Source organism: Rhinopithecus bieti, unplaced genomic scaffold (genome assembly GCF_001698545.2).
Source record: "Rhinopithecus bieti isolate Rb0 unplaced genomic scaffold, ASM169854v2 scaffold_15813, whole genome shotgun sequence".
Classification (NCBI taxonomy): domain Eukaryota; kingdom Metazoa; phylum Chordata; class Mammalia; order Primates; family Cercopithecidae; genus Rhinopithecus; species Rhinopithecus bieti.
In genome coordinates this window covers 683,547-702,756 of record NW_016809040.1, presented here as the reverse complement: position 1 = coordinate 702,756, position 19,210 = coordinate 683,547, and positions in this window count along the sequence as shown.

The window sequence follows — 19,210 nt, the reverse complement described above, 5'->3', positions numbered from 1 at the left end:
AGATAAGAGATATTCAACTCATCCTAGTATGGACTTGTAGTTTCTTGTTTTTTTGTTTTTTTGTTTTTTTGTTTGAGACAGAGTCTCGCTCTGTCGCCCAGGCTGGAGTGCAGTGGCCGGATCTCAGCTCACTGCAAGCCCCGCCTCACGGGTTTACGCCATTCTCCTGCCGCAACCTCCCGAGTAGCTGGGACTACAGGCGCCCACCACCTCGCTCGGCTAGTTTTTTGTATTTTTTTAGTAGAGACGGGGTTTCACCGGGTTAGCCAGGATAGTCTCGATCTCCTGACCTCGTGATCCGCCCGTCTCGGCCTCCCAAAGTGCTGGGATTACAGGATTGAGCCACCGCGCCCGGCCTGTAGTTTGTTCTTTTATTCTTGGGTTACAGTTTGTTACATCATTATTTCTTTAGACGCGTAACTGGTCTCAAAAATGGCCGGTGGGAGTACCTTCAAGTTAGCCCCTACATACTTTTGACATGTCCCCCATCTACTTGGGCACCGCTGTATTTTTTTGACAATGAGACATCGCAGGTTTCTCTACTCCAGCCCTGCTTGCTTTTAGTAGGAAATTGGTTTAAAAGGTTAGATTGGAGTGCTTACTGTTGTGGTGCCACTCATCCCAGGCTCGTGGTCAGAACTTGGGAACTGTGTACACGTATGCACACACATATGTACACATGTTATCTAAATTTGCCTCACATTAGTATCTAAATTTACTTTCATATCCATATATTGAAAACCGTGAAATCACACCAGTACCTCCAATTCTAGTCCAACAACACAGGGTTGCTTCTCATTTTCTTTCCATATTGATAACTCCTTTCTCAGACAGTGGCTCCCATTATCCTCAATGTAATAACCCATGATTGGTACAGACTTTTTATCCTTGGGCACATTTAAAACTGCTTATCAAAAAAAAAAGTAAAATCACTTTTGAAGTAGTATTTCTGCTAAATATTGAAATAGACATTTTTACTTCTGTTTTTTTCTTCAGCATGGTAAATAAAACCCTTTATTCCATATTTAGATGGTTTTCTAAATTTCAGAAAATTTAGTTGGTAGATAAAAGCCAACCAAACCCATGCTACAAATAACTTTATATCTGTAGGCATGCCCTGTGGCTATTGGCATAATTGTGCTGCTGTTTATCATAGATCCTGTATATTGTGAGAAAAGAAATGAGTTTATTTACCTCGTTCAGAAATGTGAGACAAAGGGACTGGGATTACCTGGAGCTTTCTTTATTATTTCTTTTTTTTTTTTGAGATCAAGTCTCGCTCTGTTGCCCAGGCTGGAGTGCAGTGGCATGATCTAGGCTTACTGCAATCTGTGCCTCCTGAGTTCAAGTGATTCTCATGCCTCAGCCTCCCGAATAGCTGGGACTATAGGCACATGCCACCATGCCCAGCTAATTTTGTGTATTTTTAGTAGAGATGGGTTTTCGCCGTGCTGGCCAGGCTAGTCTCAAACTCTTGACCTCAAGTGATCCGCCTGCCTCAGCCTCCCGAAGTGCTGGGGTTACAGGCCTGAGCCACCATGCCCGGCCGATTACCTGCATCTTTTTCTACTACCATATTCTTTTGCCTGTGAATTGTAGTTCTCATGGTTTCCATTATCACTATTCACAAGACTCCCAAATCTCCAGCTTCTCTGGCTCTCCACTCACATATGAGCCTGGATTTCAAATCCATGATGTAGCCCCACAAATAACCATTTTATTAAGCACCCCTAGTGATTTTCCTGCTGGCGTAGAGCCAAACCCAGCCAACTGCTTCTTGCCTGCAGAGAGCACTGAGGATTTCAAGTGTGAACAAAGTAGTGCTGCTTTGTTCCTGGCTCAGCACCTGGAAAGAAGGTAAGCCTCTGCAGTTGGCCCTGGCTCCTTAGTGCATTGCAAAGAGTGGAGACTCTGGAATGGTTTTATTAAAAGGATGCCTTAACATCTGGTCTCTCTCGCACATAATAAGGGAGAGGAGAGGCTACTGAAATACAGATACATGAGCTGGAATTACACACTATCTTAATGTTAACAAGAATCATTCGCAGGAAGTAAGTGCCTATATAGGGTCTGTGGAATATAGACGAAGGATTGGTCCCAATCCTGGGAAGAGTGGAATTGAAAGGTAGGGAAAGGAACTTGCCCAGAAAGTAACACTTTTAAATGTTTTTTCTTTCCCCATAGTTAAAACAACCAGCTTAGCACTTTTCTTTTTGAGAGAGAAAAAGCTTTGAATCCTGGATGCTTCTCACAGCTGGCTGCACCATGTGCAATGTTCAAAAAACAAGAACAAGCTAATCATAGAGAATCAGCAGCAGCTAAACAGCCCTCTGCTGGCTTCCAAAGGGCTTATAATTGAGTGCAGATGGTCCTGGCGGAGATGGGGAATGTGTCCCTGCTGACTCCTCATACCCCAGAGGACCAAGCGGGGCTCATGAAGGCTCTCAGCCCTGATGGTGCCCTCGTGAGGGCGAGGAGCTAGGCTGCTGAAGGAGGAAAGGGAAAGGCAGGTGGGGCCAGACCCTGTTGACCACCTTCTGACCGGCCTTCCCAAGGCCACATGAGCAGATCTAGGGTCTCAAGATTACAGAAGGCCTGGGGTGAGGGAGCAAGAGTTGGAAGTTCTTTATAGTTGTCTGAAGAGCCTCATCGTCCAACTGCAGGTGGCTCTGAGGTGCCAGAAGCTTTGTGGAAAAGGAATGTCAGTAGAATGCTCAGAAGTGGCTCTTTTCAGGACATGGCCTCTGAGGAGGGTGGGGCCTCCACAGCTAGCCCTCCCTCCCTCTAGCCATCCTCTCCTTCCAGTCCCTTTCCCGCGTTTTCTCTTAAAGGAGCGTGGTGGTGATCTTCATTACCAAATTTCTACTCCACACTTATTTTAAAAAGCTTTTCTGAAAGCCTGGCTACGTAGAGTTCTAAACAGATTTCAGTCAACTTTTAATTACAGAGCCAATGAATGGGAGTAAATACACATATAATCCAAAATTGATGTAAGCATTGGAAGGTGAAAGAGGGAACACTTCTTTCCCTCTGGCCTGGCCGTTTCCTCCCAAGGGAACCCCATGATGTTCAGCCGTCTTCCTCCTATACCGCATGCTCTCACCAGAACGGCAGCAACACTGCATTTTGTGTCCTGTGTCTAAAGCTAAACACTTATTCCTGTCTACTCAAGTTTGCTTTGTTTCTGTTTCCCTTCTATGAGGACCTTCCCCTCCTCAGATGTGGGGAGGAGTTGCCTCCGCTTGCATTACATGTATTTCAGGGTAGGTCCTGGGCTCCCCTTATACCTCTGGTCATGTTGCTGTTATTCCTATGGTAGGTAAGGGAATGAGAAAGAACAGAGCTCCAGGCCTTTTTCAAGCAAACTGGTTTTCTCAATAGTTACAGCCCTGTGCTCAAAAGGAGTCAGGACAGAAATGTGACTGCCATAAGGAGCTGTTTGCTTTGCACAGAGAAATCTAATCTTTTTCCTGCTGGGCAGCTCAATGCAGATGTCCCCTCTCTGCTGGGAAAAACACCTGTCCTTGCTTGTTCTCCTGATGGCCCCTCACAGTCAGGTGTGGGATGGCACATTCCTAGGTGCTCCTGGCTGAGCTGTCATGGGCTTCAGTCTTGGGCCTCTGCAGCTGGCTGTGACCAGGTGGAAACTGTAGCCTCAGCTGACATAGAGAAGGAAAGAAGGCAGTCTGCCGCTTGGCTGATTTGGGAATTGTGCTGAATTCCTGCCCATCTGTTCTCCCAGCTGAGCCAAGGCCAAAGCTGTCTACCTTTTGCCAACGTAGGGAATGACACAGAGCAGGGAGTGCCATCACTGAGACATCCGCCCCAGTGCCCTGCACCCCTCGTCCTCACTGACCTCTGCAGCCCCTCATCTGCCAGCTTGATTCCGCAGGGAGAGGCGGCCCTGGGCTCACAGCTGGTGTTTGTCCACAGATGTTCGTGGGTTTCTGTCTTTGTGTTCTCTCATTTTTCAAAGCTGGGTGTTGGGACCAACATCATCACCGACATTCTGTGGCTCTAAGCAAGTCCTCATGACCACTTCTCAGTTTTCCCATCTTTATAAAACAGGGAGTAATCGCCACTCTCCTTACAGAGGGACTGCGTGAGGAGGGAAGAGACTGCTATTGTTTGCTCTATGTCCACCTGCTTCCCTAGTTCCAGAACGCTGGATTTTAATGAGATAACAAAGCACCTAGTGAAAACACTGCATCATTTTTCCATCCCCATCCCCCACCCCTAAGATGTGGCCTATGAGACAGAAGCACTAACTACTGAGCAGGAATTCTAGGGGAGTTGTTTGAAGCTCAGAGGAGCACCGCTTTTACCTTTTGCTCTTCCCTTTTTCCTGTCTGGAACGCAGAAGTGATGGCCGAAGCTCCTGAGACTGTAAGCTCTGTACATAGGATAGTGGTGGAGAAAGACAGAAGGAGCCTAGTTCTCCAAGGACGTTGTAGAGCTGCCATACCAGTCCTGCATGGTATTCCTGTGCGCTACTCTTATGTGAACACATAAACACCTAATTTGTTTAAGCCACTAGACCAGGCCACGTTAGCCACTCCTGACGGATACAGAAGACAAAAATGGCACCACAGACTCTTGAACTCCAAAGACACTGCCTGTTCTTTTGTCTGTTCTCGGTGGGCACCAACATGGGGACTGTACTTCAGGGTTGATGCTGGCCATTTGGTGGCAGTCAGGAGTGGGCACTCAGGAGTCTCTGCTAGCAATTCTCATGTGTCCATTCTACACTGGATCCGTAGAATGAGGGAACACAAGTGTCTTCTCATAGGATTTGTGGAAACGATCGTTGCAGAAAAATACTTAGCGAGAGAACAGACTTCAACTCTCTGAAGGCTGATGACCACCTGGTTTTCATCTCTTCTAGTTTATGTCAAAGCTAAATTAGGTCAGATAGGAAATGAGTCAGAATCCCCAATTCAGTAGTAACTTACAGGTCTTGTGATCCAATCTGCCACTATCCGTTAATTACCTATAGGTCATCCCTGAGAGGTGGCCTCCAGCTTCTGCTTGAATTCCTTCAAGGATGGGAGGTGCTCACTGTGGCTTTTCTAATCATCTCTGATTGTAAGAGACACTGTGAAACTTTTATCCATCAGTCCTGTTTCTGAAGTTGTACAGTACAAATCTAGTTTTTTTTTTTTTTTTTTTCCACTTGTTAAGCCTCAACTGTTTGAAGACATCTACCATGTCTTCTATGAGACTTCTCCAGGCCAATCATCCTTACTTCCTTCAACTCTTATTATTTTTTTTTTCCTGAAAGGTTATTCTTTTAGTCTTATTTATTAAAAAAGCAACCCATGTTCATTCAGCAAAGACAAGTAAAATGGTGAAAAACAAAAATCAAAACTACATCTATTTGGTGATCATTATTAATGTCTTATGTTTCCTCACAGGTTCTCTTCTGCATGAATGATAATAATAGCCAACAATGTGTGTGTGTGTATATATATGTGTGTGTGTATGTATATATGTGTGTGTGTGTGTATATATATATATATTTGCATTAAAAAGTGGTTTTAAAGGTAACACTTTTTGAAGTACTTATTAAGTGCCAGCAACTCTTCCAAGCTCTTTGCATGTATTAAATCAGTTAGTCTCCCCACCCATTTGAGGTAAGCATCCTTATTTTTCCCCATTCTGTAGAGAAGGAATCTGACATTTAGAGGTATGAAATAACTTTCTTAGCAGGACTGCCAGCATTTGAACACAGGTAGCACGACCCTGAAAACCTACATTGTTGTTCACTAGATAATTACTTTTCTAAAAACAAAACAAAAAAGCACTCAATAAATAGTAGCTATTATTACCCCTTTTAAGGGAGCAATCTTCTTAATTGTTGAACTCTTAAAAGAAGGACTAAGGGATGGCTCAAACCTGTAATCCCAGGGCTTTGGGAGGCTGAGGTGGGTGGATTCCTTGAGGTCAGGAGTTCAAGACCAGCCTGGCCAACATGGCAAAAACCCATCTCTACTAAAAATACTGAAATTAGCTGGGCATGGTGGCAGGTGCCTGTAATCCCAGCTTCTTGGGTGGTTGAGGCACAAGAATCTCTTGAACCCAGGAGGCAAAATTTGCAGTGAGCCGAGACCGTGCCACTGCACTCCAGCCTGAGCAACAGAGGGAGACTGTGTCTCAAAAAAAAAAAAAAAAAAGGACAAAGGGAGATGATATATTTTCTTGGGGGAGGTTTGTTATAAACATTAATGAGATGTTTGTATGCCATCTTTCTGGTGCACCAATGTGACAGTTTCTTTTTTTTTTTTTTTTTTTTGAGACAGAGTCTCACTCTGTTGCCCAGGTTTGGGAGTGCAGTGGCGGCGACTTGGCCCTCACTGCAAGCCCCCCTCCCAGGCTTCCGCCAGTTTCTTCCTGCTTCAGCCTCCTGAGTAGCTGGACTACAGGCCGCCTGGCCAACATGCCCCAGCTAATTGTTTGTGTGGTGTGTGTGGTGTTTGTGAGATGGGGGTTTCACTGTGTTAGCCAGGGATGGTCTCGATCTCCTGACTCGTGTCCGCCGCCTCTGCCTCCAAAATGTTGGGGGATTACAGGTGGCTGAGCCCACCATGTGACTGCGTGCACAACGTGACATTTTCTGGAAGGGAGAATTCAAGCACCTGAAAAGGCATAACATCTCATTATGTCAGGATTATTTAGGCATATTTTTTCACTCCTTTGCTGCCCTGTTTATCTTTGGTCCATTTGGCTTTACCCAGGAGAGACTAATTTCTTATATCAGGTTCAAATTAAAACTTAATATTTTTTTTTTTTTTTTTCTTGAACACCTTCATGCACAGAGAAGCAGCCTAGAATGGGTGTGCGGACTGAAGTAAGCTGCTGGGTTCAAATTTTCCTATTTTCTAGCTGCGCTAACTTTTGGCCATTCCTTAAACTCTCTGTTCCTCAGTTGCTATCTGTAAAATGGGATGGTCTCATAACACCTGGCTTCAGACTTATTAATAACTAAGTTACTTAATCCATGCAGGGCCCACTTAGAACAGGATTAAGACCTTCTTTTCACGTTACAAAGCTAAGTAAGTTTTAGAGAATTAATTCTTATTTTGGATTATTTTACTTATATGCCTCATACTCTTCAAGTTTTGAAAGAAAGAGATTTGGAGGAGAATAGTTCAGAAAACGCTGTAGCGATCATTTTTTTACTTGGGCAATTCCAAGTCTTAGGGGTGAGGGGAACGCTTATGGTATGAACACCAGGTGGGCGCCTGTAAAACAAGTCAGTAAGTGAGATCTGCACTTCCCCCTGGGGTGCCGGCTTGGGTTGTGCCTGCTTGTGCCTTGGAGCTCTCAGAGCTGGAGCAAGACGAGACTTAGGCCTTCTTTTTTTTTTTTTTTTTTTTTTTTTTTTTTTTTAACAACCTTCAATACATAGGAAGTTGAGAAATTCAAAGAGTTACAAAAAACTGGTAGAATTTGTTTATAAGTTAACACCTTATTAAAATGATTTCACAATAGTGTATTTATGTCAGGAAATAATTTTATGGAGTAGTGAACATTACCTTTTAAGAAATAGAAAATCTCCAATAGGTGCTATTGCATATTTAAACTCACAAATAATTTCTTAAAAACTAACTTAACAAACCCTAAATTATAATAACTATGAGTAGCCTCATTTGGTTATTCATAACCCAATTCACAGCCAAATGTACATATATGAGGCCCAAGCCCAACAGCCCCCTGGCTCCCCATCACCACACTTTGGCTACACCTTTCTGCAGAGAAGAGATTGACCATAATCCCTTTAGAATTGTGGTTTCTTGTCTAACCTTTTTCCAGAGGGGTAGAGATTTTCTCAGAGAGAGGGAGATTTTCTCTACTGGGTACCTTCCTAACTTCTTTTCCATCCACTGCTCCCAGGCCTAGGTTGTCACTTCTTTCCTTCTTGAGACTATCCACTCCCGTACCTAAGCCAGGGTGGATGTCCTCACACTTGCCCTTTGGTCCTCCTCTTGGGAACAATACTTTCCAAGCCAAAAGACATCAGGAAACCATGGGGAAAGATAAGTGAATTAATATTTATGGAACATCTACTGTGGGCCAGGCACTGTCCTGGGTGCTTTATGTACATCAGTCATCTCACAACAACCCTCAAAAAGCCAGCTGATTGCTTATCACCATATAGCAGGGGAAAAACATGCTCAGAGAAATTGGGCAGGTCTCCCAAAGTTAAACAACTGGCTAGTGGCCAATGCCACATGTTTTTTCTGAATCCCCATGTGATTGAATCCAGTGGAGAGGGAGGTCAGGACCAGCCACTCAGATGGTGATGAGTCTGCAAAGGGATTTCTCCCTTTCCATCTGTGCCCGAGTTTTGTCAGTTTTATCAACCCACTGCCTCAAACATGAGCTCACTTCTCTGACTTCCTTCCCACAGCTTTGCTTAGTTCAGAGCTTCATTAGACTTCATGGCATAATCTACACTTTACAAACTGATAAACTAGGCTTTTAATCCCAGCTTTACCTTTTACTGGGAGTGTGACCTTTGGTAAGTTACTTACCTTTGCTTACCTCAGTTTCCTTATTTGTAAGGTAGAGATGATTATGTCTTTCTTGAGTGGTATTGTAAGGATGAAATGAAACCACATACACTAAAAAAGAAAAAGAGCCTCCTTCTCTCCCTTTTCCTTGGTCTGAGCGTTGATGTATCCATTCTGTGAATGTACTGAGCACCCACGATGTGCCAGGAATTATTTTAGGCACTTAGGACACAGCAATGAATGAGGCACACATATTTCCTGCACTCAGAGTGCATGGTGTAGACAGAAAAGAAAGAATTAGAGGCTAGATAAAAGTACAATTTCAGATGGTGCTAAATGTTGGAAGAGAGTAAAACAGGGTCAGATAATAGAGATCTTTGACCATCCTGTTTCCTTTGCCCAGAATGTCCAATCACTACTCCTCCCCTGCTGAACTTACTGCTCTCTCAAGGCCCCCTTCAAATGATAATCTCTGTGAAATCATCACAGCTCACTATGAACTTTAATCATGCCCTCCTCTAGACTTTCCCACTGGTTGTCTAAATCCACCTGCGAGGCTGCGGACATTCACTCATATCTTACTCATTGTTCCATTCTGCACACCTTTGTCCCACCCTCAGGCAAAGCTCCTCGAATATACTGAAGAGGAAAACTGACACTGTAACCCCAAACAACTACCTGATACCTTGGTTTGTGAGTGGCAAATCCGAGAGTGGGGAGAAAGGAGACAGGCAGCCCGATCCCTCTAGATGGGGACAAAGGAACAAACTTCCAAACAAAATGAACGATTCCCCTGGGATGTGTGTGTGTGTGTGCGCACACCCATGTGCTCATGACTGTGTGTAGTGTGTGTGCCTGTCCGTCATAGAGGCAGGGATGAAGGCTGATAGGAGGGAAAATCTACATTTTCTAGCAGGAGGGATACTAGTTCTTTTGTTTGTTTTTTCCTAAAAGGCTTAAGAAGCCTTCCTGCAAAAGGCTGGATTTCTGGGAGCCACTTAAATGAAGGCATTTTGCACATGAAAGACGTGTAGAGTCTGAATATGGTCACCTGCCCCTCACTGCCTGCAGTGAGCGGTCGGCCACACGCATCACCCCAGCTCCAGCACCACAGTAGCAGATTCATCCTTTTTAATGAGATACTCAGAGTCTGAGCACTCCTCTCCTCCCTGGGGTCCTAATCATTTCTCAGACAGTGGCTGCCCTGCACCTTGAAATTCAAGTTTTTTATTTGTTTCCCTTTGCAACTCCAGCCACAGCTGGGTGAGGAGGTGTCGATGGGAGGAGAATGGCTGTAGAACACCTGTCACAGAGTTCTTCCCAGCCCCTGTGGGTGGGCAGGGAGATATCCCGGTTTTGTTCTATCTGTTATGAAACCTGAGGAGAAAGCTAAATCTGGCGGTACTGACTGAACTCCCGGGTCGAGAAAAGCTGCTTGAGAGTCTTGGGCACAGAAAGGAATCCAAGCCAGCAGCCATCATTTGTAGAGCTGCGTTTGTTCCCCACAGGAACCTGAACTCAGAGGAAATGCCAGCTGAGTTCTTCTTGCCCCATCTGTGACAGAATTCCAGCTGTTCCACGATAGCAGTCTGGCTTAGAGAGTGTAGTGGCTTCCCTACACTCCATCAAAACAAAGCAGGGTGACATGTGAAGATACTAATTTTGGCTCTATTTTTACTGCTGTAAATGTATCTGCAAATGGCCACCAAAGTGAACCAGGTCTTGTGTTCCTTGCCTTGGGGAGCTTTGGGAGAGAGGTGAACAGCATTTTCCAGGCCAAGAGAACTTTGTTGGCGTGTCATGTAAGTAGAGGACATTGAAGCTAGGGTGGAGGAGGGGGAGACAGAAGCAGCCAAAGGAAAAGAGTTTTGAGGGTTCTCCTAGAACAGGAGGGGAGGGTATTGCGAAGACCTTCCTGTCCAAGCATGGCACAAAAGCCATGACATTGCTCCCTTGAAGCACTCACAGAAGTTTGGAAAATAAACGAGTAAACACGTTGATGGCGGTGAATCCATAGTGATCCGCAGCAACCTCAATTCTTGCCTCCTCAGAAGAAAGAATTCGACTGAGGGGCATCAAGCAGAAAAGGAGACCAAGGCAAGCTTTAGGGCAGGAGTGAAAGTTTATTAAAAAGCTTTAGAGGGCCGGGCGCGGTGGCTCAAGCCTGTAATCCCAGCACTTTGGGAGGCCGAGACGGGCGGATCACGAGGTCAGGAGATCGAGACCTTCCTGGCTAACACGGTGAAACCCTGTCTCTACTAAAATACAAAACTAGCCGGGCGAGATGGCGGGCGCCTGTAGTCCCAGCTACTCGGGAGGCTGAGGCGGGAGAATGGCGTAAACCCGGGAGGCGGAGCTTGCAGTGAGCTGAGATCCGGCCACTGCACTCCAGCCTGGGCGACAGAGCGAGACTCCGTCTCAAACAAAAAAAACAAAAAAAACAAAAAAAAAGCTTTAGAGCGGGAATGAAAGGAAGGAAAGTACACTTGGAAGAGGAACAAGAGGGCGACTTGAGAGATCAAGTATGCAGTTTTGACCTTTTGACTTGGGGTTTTAGACGCTGGCATACTTCTGGGGCTTTGCGTCCCTAATCCCCTGATTCTTCCCTTGGGGTGGGCTGTCCACATGCACAGTGGCCTGCTGGCACTGGGGCAGGGAGCACGCACAGTGTGCTTACTGGAATTGTGTGCATGTTCACTTGAGACATTCTTCCCTTGCCAGTCAAATGTCTCTAAAGGTCATATACCAGTTAAGCTTTGCCATTTTGCCTTGTAATGTGCATACTTGAGCCCACTCACCTGGCTCCTGGGATCAGGAAGCTGCTGATCACCAGTTTCAGGTGTTTCTGTTTATTGGGAGACCGCCTTCCCCTGGCTCTGGCTAAAACCAATTATCATTTTAATGAGACATTTAACAGTCACCTGACCATCACCTGATAGTCGCCTAACATTCCTGGTGTGTGTGTGGGTGGTGGAGGTGGGGGTGGAGGGGTGCCTATCCTGCCCTGCTCATGTCTGACTAGCAGACATGAGATACCTACATTTTGTTACCTACTGTAACAAAAAGAGACCAGAGTAACTGAAGGCCAGGTCAGAAGGCCTTCCCTAAATGCTGTAGCCTCTATAAGACCTCCAGGATTTTTGCACAAATCTGAAAGGAGGAGCTCCAAGTATGATTAAATTGACTTTCTGGTCAATTAGGAGGGATGAGGTTTAGAGCAGATTACATCTGTTTTAAAGAAATAAATGAGGCCAGGCCTGGTGACTCATGCCTGTAATCCCAGCACTTTGTGAGACCAAGGTGGGTGGATCACCTGACATCACAAGTTTGAGACCAGCCTGGCCAACATGGTGAAACCCCATCTCTACTAAAAATACAGAAATTAGCTGGGCATGTTGGTGAGCGCCTGTAATCCCAGTTACTCGGGAGGCTGAGACAGGAGAATCGCTGAGACCCAGGAGGTGGAAATTGCAGTGAGCTGAGATCGTGCCACTACACTCCAGCCTGGGCAACAAAGGACGAAACTCCATCAAAAAAAAAGAAAATTAAGAAAGAGAGAAAGAGAATGAAAAGAAGAAAAAGAAAGAAAGAAAGAAAGAAAGAAAGAAAGAAAGGAAGGAAGGAAGGAAGGAAGGAAGGAAGGAAGGAAGGAAGGAAGGAAGGAAGGAAAGAAAGAACAAAAGAGAAAGAAAGAAAGAAAAGGTAATACTGCTTATACTCCTAAGTTTTATGAAACAGATTATATACTTGGAACAAAACATTAGCAAAGCATCCCAAATGCTCTTCTTATGAGTAAACAGTAGGGCAGAGCTGGGAAGCAAAACCCCTAATTCAAGGGACCTTGCTCTCAACCTTGTAAAGCCACGAGTTGCAGGAGAAAGGTGGGCAACTAACATCCTGCAAGGAGTAGTGTGTTAGTTTGCTGGGGTTGCCATAACAAGGTGCCACAGACTGAGTGGCTTCAAAAAACAAAATTCGGCTGGGCATGGTGGCTCATGCCTGTAATCCCAGCATTTTGGGAGGCTGAGGCAGGAGGATCACTTGAGCCTAGGAATTTGAGACCAGCCTGGACAACATAGTGAGATCCTGTCTCTCCAAAAAAATAATTTTATAAAATTAGTTGGGCATGGTGGTGCATGCCTGTAGTCCCAGGTATGTGGGAGGCTGAGGCAGGAGGATTGCTTGAGCCTGGGAGATCGAAGCTGCAGTGAGCCTGGGAGATGGAGGCTGTACTCCAGCCTGGTTGATAGAGTGAGACCCTGTCTCAAAAAAACAATAAATAAGTAAATAACCAAAATCAATTTTTAATTCTGGAGGATAAAAGCCGAAGATCAAGGTGTTAGCTGGGGTGGTTTCTTCTGAGGCTTCCCTGTGTCTTCACATGGTCTTCCCTCTGTCTTTCTGTCTGTCTCCTTCTCTTCTTATAAGGATGCATATCAGATTGGATTAGGGCCCACCCTAATGACCTCCTTTTACCTTAATTATCTTTTTTATAAAATATATTTTTTTCTTTTTTTGAGACTGAATCTCACTCTGTTGCTCAGGCTGGAGTACAATGGTGTGATCTCAGCTCACTGCAAACCTCTCTTCCTGGGATCAAGGGATTCTCCTGCCTCAGTCTCCTGAGTAGCTGGGATTACAGGTGTCTGCCACCATGCCCAGCTAATTTTGTATTTTAGTAGAGACGGGGATTTCACCATGTTGCCCAGGCTGGTCTTGAACTCCTGACCTCAGGAGGCCTTGGCCTCCCAAAGTGCTGAGATTACAAGCATAAGCCACCGCGCCTGGCCCACCTTAATTACCTTTTTAAGGACCCAATCTCCAAATATAGTCACATTGTGAACTACTGGGGGTTAGGACCTCAAGATAGGGATATTTTGGGGAAACACAATCCAGCCCATAACATGTATTCAGGTCCCCTTTCTGCCCAGACTTTAATGCAAATATAGATTCACCAATCTGTCAAAAAAAAGGCCACTGAGAAAGGAGGCCACACTTCCAGGAGGAAATTACATCAGGGAGGAATAAATACAAGCCTGTGGAGGTGTGGTTACTAGAAGGGGAAGCTGAAAATCTGTTTCTTATCTGCCTACACTCTTGGTACTTCCTCCACATGGGCTGCAAAAGGGTGGTACCCCACACTTCAGCCCTGTTTGTTCTCTTTCACCCACTCCCACCCTCTGTGTACAGCCTGGAGAAAGCATTCTGATGTTTTAGTTTTCTTTCTCTAGCCAGTCTAGGATAAAGTCTGTCGGCTGTCTTTGCAGAAGCCTGCAAATATTTTGCTACAGAAAAGTGTTGTGGGAAGTCAGGGACCCCAAATGGAGGGACCAACTGCAGCCATGGCAGAGGAACATAAATTGTGAAGATTTCATTTTAATATGGACATTTATCAGTTCCCAACATTAATACTTTTATATAATTCTTTCTTATGCCTGTCTTTAATCTCTTAATCCTGTTATCTTTGTAAGCTGAGGATGTACATCACCTCAGGACCACTAATGCGTTAACTGTACAAATTGATTGTTGAACATGTGTGTTTGAACCATATGAAATCAGTGCACCTTGAAAATGAACAGAATAACAGCAATTGTCTGGAAGAGGGAAGACAACCATAAGGTCTGACTACCTGCGGGGTTGGGCAGAATAGAGCCATATTTTTCTTCTTGCAGAGAGCCTATAAATGGACGTGCAAGTAGGGAAGATATCCCTGAATTCTTTTCCCAGCAAGGAATATTAATAATTAATACCCTGGGGAAGGAATGCATTCCTGGGGGGAGGTCTATAAATGGCCGCTCTGGGAGTGTCTGTTTCATGCAGTTGAGATAAGGACTGAAATACGCCCTGGTCTCCAGCAGTACCCTCAGGCTTATTAGGGTGGGGAGAAAACTGCTCCCTGGTAAATTTGAAATCAGACCAGTTCTCTGCTCTTGAACCCTGTTTTCTGTTGTTTAAGATGCTTATTAAGACAATACGTGCACAGCTGAACATAGACCCTTCTCAGGAGTTTTTGAATTTGCTTTTGCCTTTTGATCTTTGCTTTGCCCTTTGCCTTATGATCTTTATTGGCCTCAGAAGCATGTGATCTTTGTTCTCCTTTTTGCCCTTTGAAGCATGTGATCTTTGTGACCTACTCCCTGTTCGTACACTCCTCCCCTTTTGAAGTCCTTAATAAACACCTGCTGGTTTTGCGGCTCAGGTGGGCATCACAGACCTACTGATATGTGATGTCACCCCTGGTGTCCCAGCTGTAAAATTCCTCTCTTTGTACTCTTTCTCTTTATTTCCCAGACTGGCTGGCACTTAGGGAAAATAGAAAGAACATACATTGAAATACTGGGGGCAGGTTCCCCCGATAGAAAAGTACCCAATCCTCTTAGTAAGCAAACCTCTTAGTTAAGAACCTACCTTATTGGACCATTTGGTGGGAAAAGTGTGGACCTAGAAGACTGGCCCTAAGGTGGGGCTGTTAAGATGTGACAAAACAAATGAAGGCTAAGCTGGTGCACATAATAATAACAGCTTCTGCTCCAGGAGACATCTGTGGGCTCCTGAATGGCTCTTCGAACTCTCGGATGGGTCCAGCCAAGAGGAGCCCCAGCAAATAACGTCTAATCATGTGGAGGCCTTGGTTCTCCTGGCTCTCCCTGTTGGGCTGCAGGCGGGTGGTGGCTGCTGTCTCTATGAAAGCCACAGCTCCTGCTGGGTCACCTGCTCTACTACTGCCCAGCCTCCAGATTCCTCCCCTTGCCCTGGGACACTCCAGCATCTCTTGCTAGTTTCCCTTGACCCTGCCCACACCTCTGTGAATAGATACTTCATAATCTCTCCTTAATAACTCATGTCAATGTGCCATCTGTTTCCTCTCAGGTCCCTGAGCTTTTCTATGTGCTAGGTGCTGTTATAAATATAAATATAAATATATATTTCCTCTTTAAAAAAAGCAGTTTGTTGAGATATAATTCACATACCATACAATGTACCCATGTAAAGGGTACAATCAATGGCTTTCAGAGTATTTGCAGATATATACAAACAATACCACAGTTAATTTTAGAACATTTTCATCACCTCAAAAGGAAACCCCCTGTCCCTTAGCTACTACCCTCCTCTTCCCCACACCCCACCCCTCAGTCCTGAGCAACCGCTCATCTACTTTCTGTAGATTTCTCTCTTTCTTTTTCACATGAATAGAATGATATAGTATGTGGTCTGTTACGACTGGCTTCTTTTACATAGCACAATGTTTTCAGGATTCTTACATGTTATTACAGCTTATGTCAGCACTTTGGTCTTTTTTGTAGTTGAACAATATTCCACTGTATGAATTTAACACATTTTATTTATCCATTTGTCAGTTGATGGACATTGGGTTGTTTCCACCTTTTGGCTATAATGAATAATGCTGCTATAAACATTCAGGCACAAGTTTTTGTGGACATTGTTTTCATTTCTCTTTGGTATACAACTAAGAGTGGAATCGCTGAGTTCTATAGTAACTCTGTGTTGAACTATTTGAGAACTTGCCAAACTGCTTTTCAAAGCAGCTGCACCATTTTATATTTCCATCAACCACATATAAGGGTTCTGATTTCTTCATATTCTCACCAACACTTGTTGTTATCTGAATTTTTTATTCTGGCCATCTTCGTGGTGGTGGCATCTCATTGTGATTTTGATTTCTATTTCTCTGTTAACTAATGGTGGCAAGCATCTTTCAATTAGCTTATTGGCAATATCTATCTCCTTTTATTCTCACAACTACTTTATGAGATAGGTGGACTATTAAACCCATTTTACAGATGAGAAGAATGAGGCATGGAGCGGTGAAGTGGCTTACCTAAGGTATACAATGAATGAGGGTTAGACTAGGATAGGAACTCTAGCAGGCAACCTTCATGCTCCTGTTAGAACACACTGCCTTTGCACAAAAGAACAAGAAGATTTGGGGGATGGCAGAGCAAGAAGGCAGGGTGGCCAAAGGACTTTTAAGAAGAGGAATATCTGCTGTGCCATTTAAAATAGCTTATGTTGCTGCATAGAAATCTCCTTCATTTCCATGTGTGAATGGTTATTTTGTGGAAAGCAAGGAAAGAGGGCCAAGTTCTTTAATGTTTGGGTTAAAGCCAGAGTGAAAATAAAGGAACAGTCACAAGCAATAGGGCAGGGACCAAGAACTCAGCTGGGGCAGAAAGTTGGAGCCAGAGCTAATAAGATAATATAGATCCCTTAATAATTCACAGAAATATGGGAGAGGGCTGTAGCTTTTCTACAGTCCAGACAGTTCAAGGAAACCTTATCTGGATCTGAAGGGCCTGGGAGACCCTCAGCTGGGTTTCATTTATAAAGTACTTTAGCACAAGTATGGCCATCCCCTCCCCAGTCCACTCCCACTCCCAGTCCACTCCCACTCCTACTCTTAACCTTGTATCCAAATGAACATGTGGGCACCAAAGCCTACTCTTTCCTCCTTCTATCTTTGTATAAACACTGAACACACTGCCTTTGTTTCCGACCTTGAAAAGGCAGTAAAATCAACATCAATCTCCAAAATATCCCTCAAAGATGGGCCTATAAGAATTCAGAGAGTTTAGAGAACCCCTGCTTAGAAGCTTTCTCCCCTCAAACTCATCCCAGGAATCTTCTCCCTTTTACTCCCACTCCCACCCTCAACACCACACACACACACCCTTCCCAATTCACTGCCAGACTGCCTGATGGTTCTCTCTGGTGAGAGAAGCCAGGGTAACAAGAAGGAGGGAATGAGTCTGCAAATCAGGTATATTTTTGAATTTCCATTCTGCATCCCCAGCATCTGTCTGCTGATTTATCAAGAGGACCAGAGATCGTTTAGGAATGATGGACAGTCCTCTGAGGAAGCAATGTCAGAAGCATGATGAGCAGAAATGCTGAACAAGATGCTGGCTGGAGGGGAAATCAATCTCCCAGGCCGATTAGTTTGGGTGGGAGCCAACAGAGGCTGAAACTTGTTACAGCTACAGTCATCTTTCTTGCTACTTTTTTTTTTTTTTTTTTCTAGATCCTGGAATAAAATCAGATTAGCCTTAGTGCTCAAGGTAGTTAACTGTTCTGCACATGCCATGGCAATGTCTCAAAACAGATGACTATTATTTAAAAATTATGGAAAGATGACATGATGCATCTCTCCATTTGGTCTGTAAGATACTCAAGGACAGGGGCTAAGACCTTTCTTCTATGATTTATGAAGTAACCAGCACAACGCTGGGCCCAAAAGATCACTAAGCGACTTGCTGAAGGGAATAGGCTTAAAGTAGACATAAAAGGAGCTTTCTTTTTTTAAAAAAAGTAAAACAAAGAGACTTTGTCTAATCTGCCAGCTAAGAAATGAAAGCCAGATGAGTCCAATTCATTATGATGCATAGAGAATAAGATGGATAATTATAAACAGAGAAGCCCACGGAGAAGTTTGGAGAAGGGGGTTGCTATTCAATGTTAAAAACATGATTCTCATACAGATATAGTCGAAGATTGATCTAATTCATTAGTGAGGGAACCAGTAGGAAGACAAATCCGAATCAAAGGAGAATGCAAGAGGCTGTTTTCTATGATCATTGAAAGTAAGGATGTAGGTGTGGGTCTGTTAGGCAAAACTGTTTAATGTCCTACACAGCAGTAAGATCAGACCCTTTGGGGTTGTGTTTTCTATTTGACAGAATTCATTTGCCTTTCTACTGAACAGGAGTCATTTGCAATGTAGCAATCTTCTCAAGTTAACATCTGATTTTACAGAGTCTGGCCCCTAATCATGAGTAATTGGAACCAGAAGAATGCTCTCGACTCTCTCTCTCTCTCTCTCTCTCTCTCTCTCTCTCTCTCTCTTTCTCTCTCTCTCGGCTCTCTCTCTCTCTCCCTCTCTCTCTCTTTTAAAAAAAAATCCTGGGCTGGCATACCAGGTGACAGTAGCAGTTACAAGTGTTAATCCTCTCAAAGGCCTCTGCGAGTTTAGATGGAAAAGTCAGGGAAGGAAAAGTAGGCAGGGTATGCAATGTGCCTAGCATCACTCTTGGTAAGCTACAACTTGCCTATAAATAAAACCACAATGTATGACCACCCATAAACCCAGAAAATGGTTTTCAGAGTGATCTAATCCAACCTGCAAACCCTGGCTTCTTTTCCTCCCCTGACATTTCCATCCACATTCTTTAGGTGGAAGATGGAAATAACCACCTACCTGAGGTGAATAGACTTACCTCTCCTTGTCTGACAGTTTAAGTCCTAGATTTATAAGCCAGTCTTTCCTACTAGCAAGGGAATTAAATCGTTGTTAAACAAGTGTTTGTTTTCTTTTGCTTTTTCCTTCACAGGCCAGGAGTCATTTCTCTGGATCCCACTCAAGTTTAGGTGGCTGTGCCAATAGCATCAACTGCATGGGCTGTATCTATAGACAAGTGGTATCTGACAGTAAGGGAATTGCTTGTTGAATGACTTGGAGGATCTCCTTGCCCTGTTGAACCAGGATTAATAAACTCAGCAATGGAGATTTGGAGGCTTTACTGTCCACCTCAGGGGATATGGCTTGGGAAGAACTCAAATTCACCTCTATGACATTCTAAAACTGGCAGAGGCAAATGAGAGGATTAACACTTGTAACTGTTACTGTCACCTGCTGTACTGGCCGAGGATTTTTTTTTTTTTAATATACTTTAAGTTCTAGG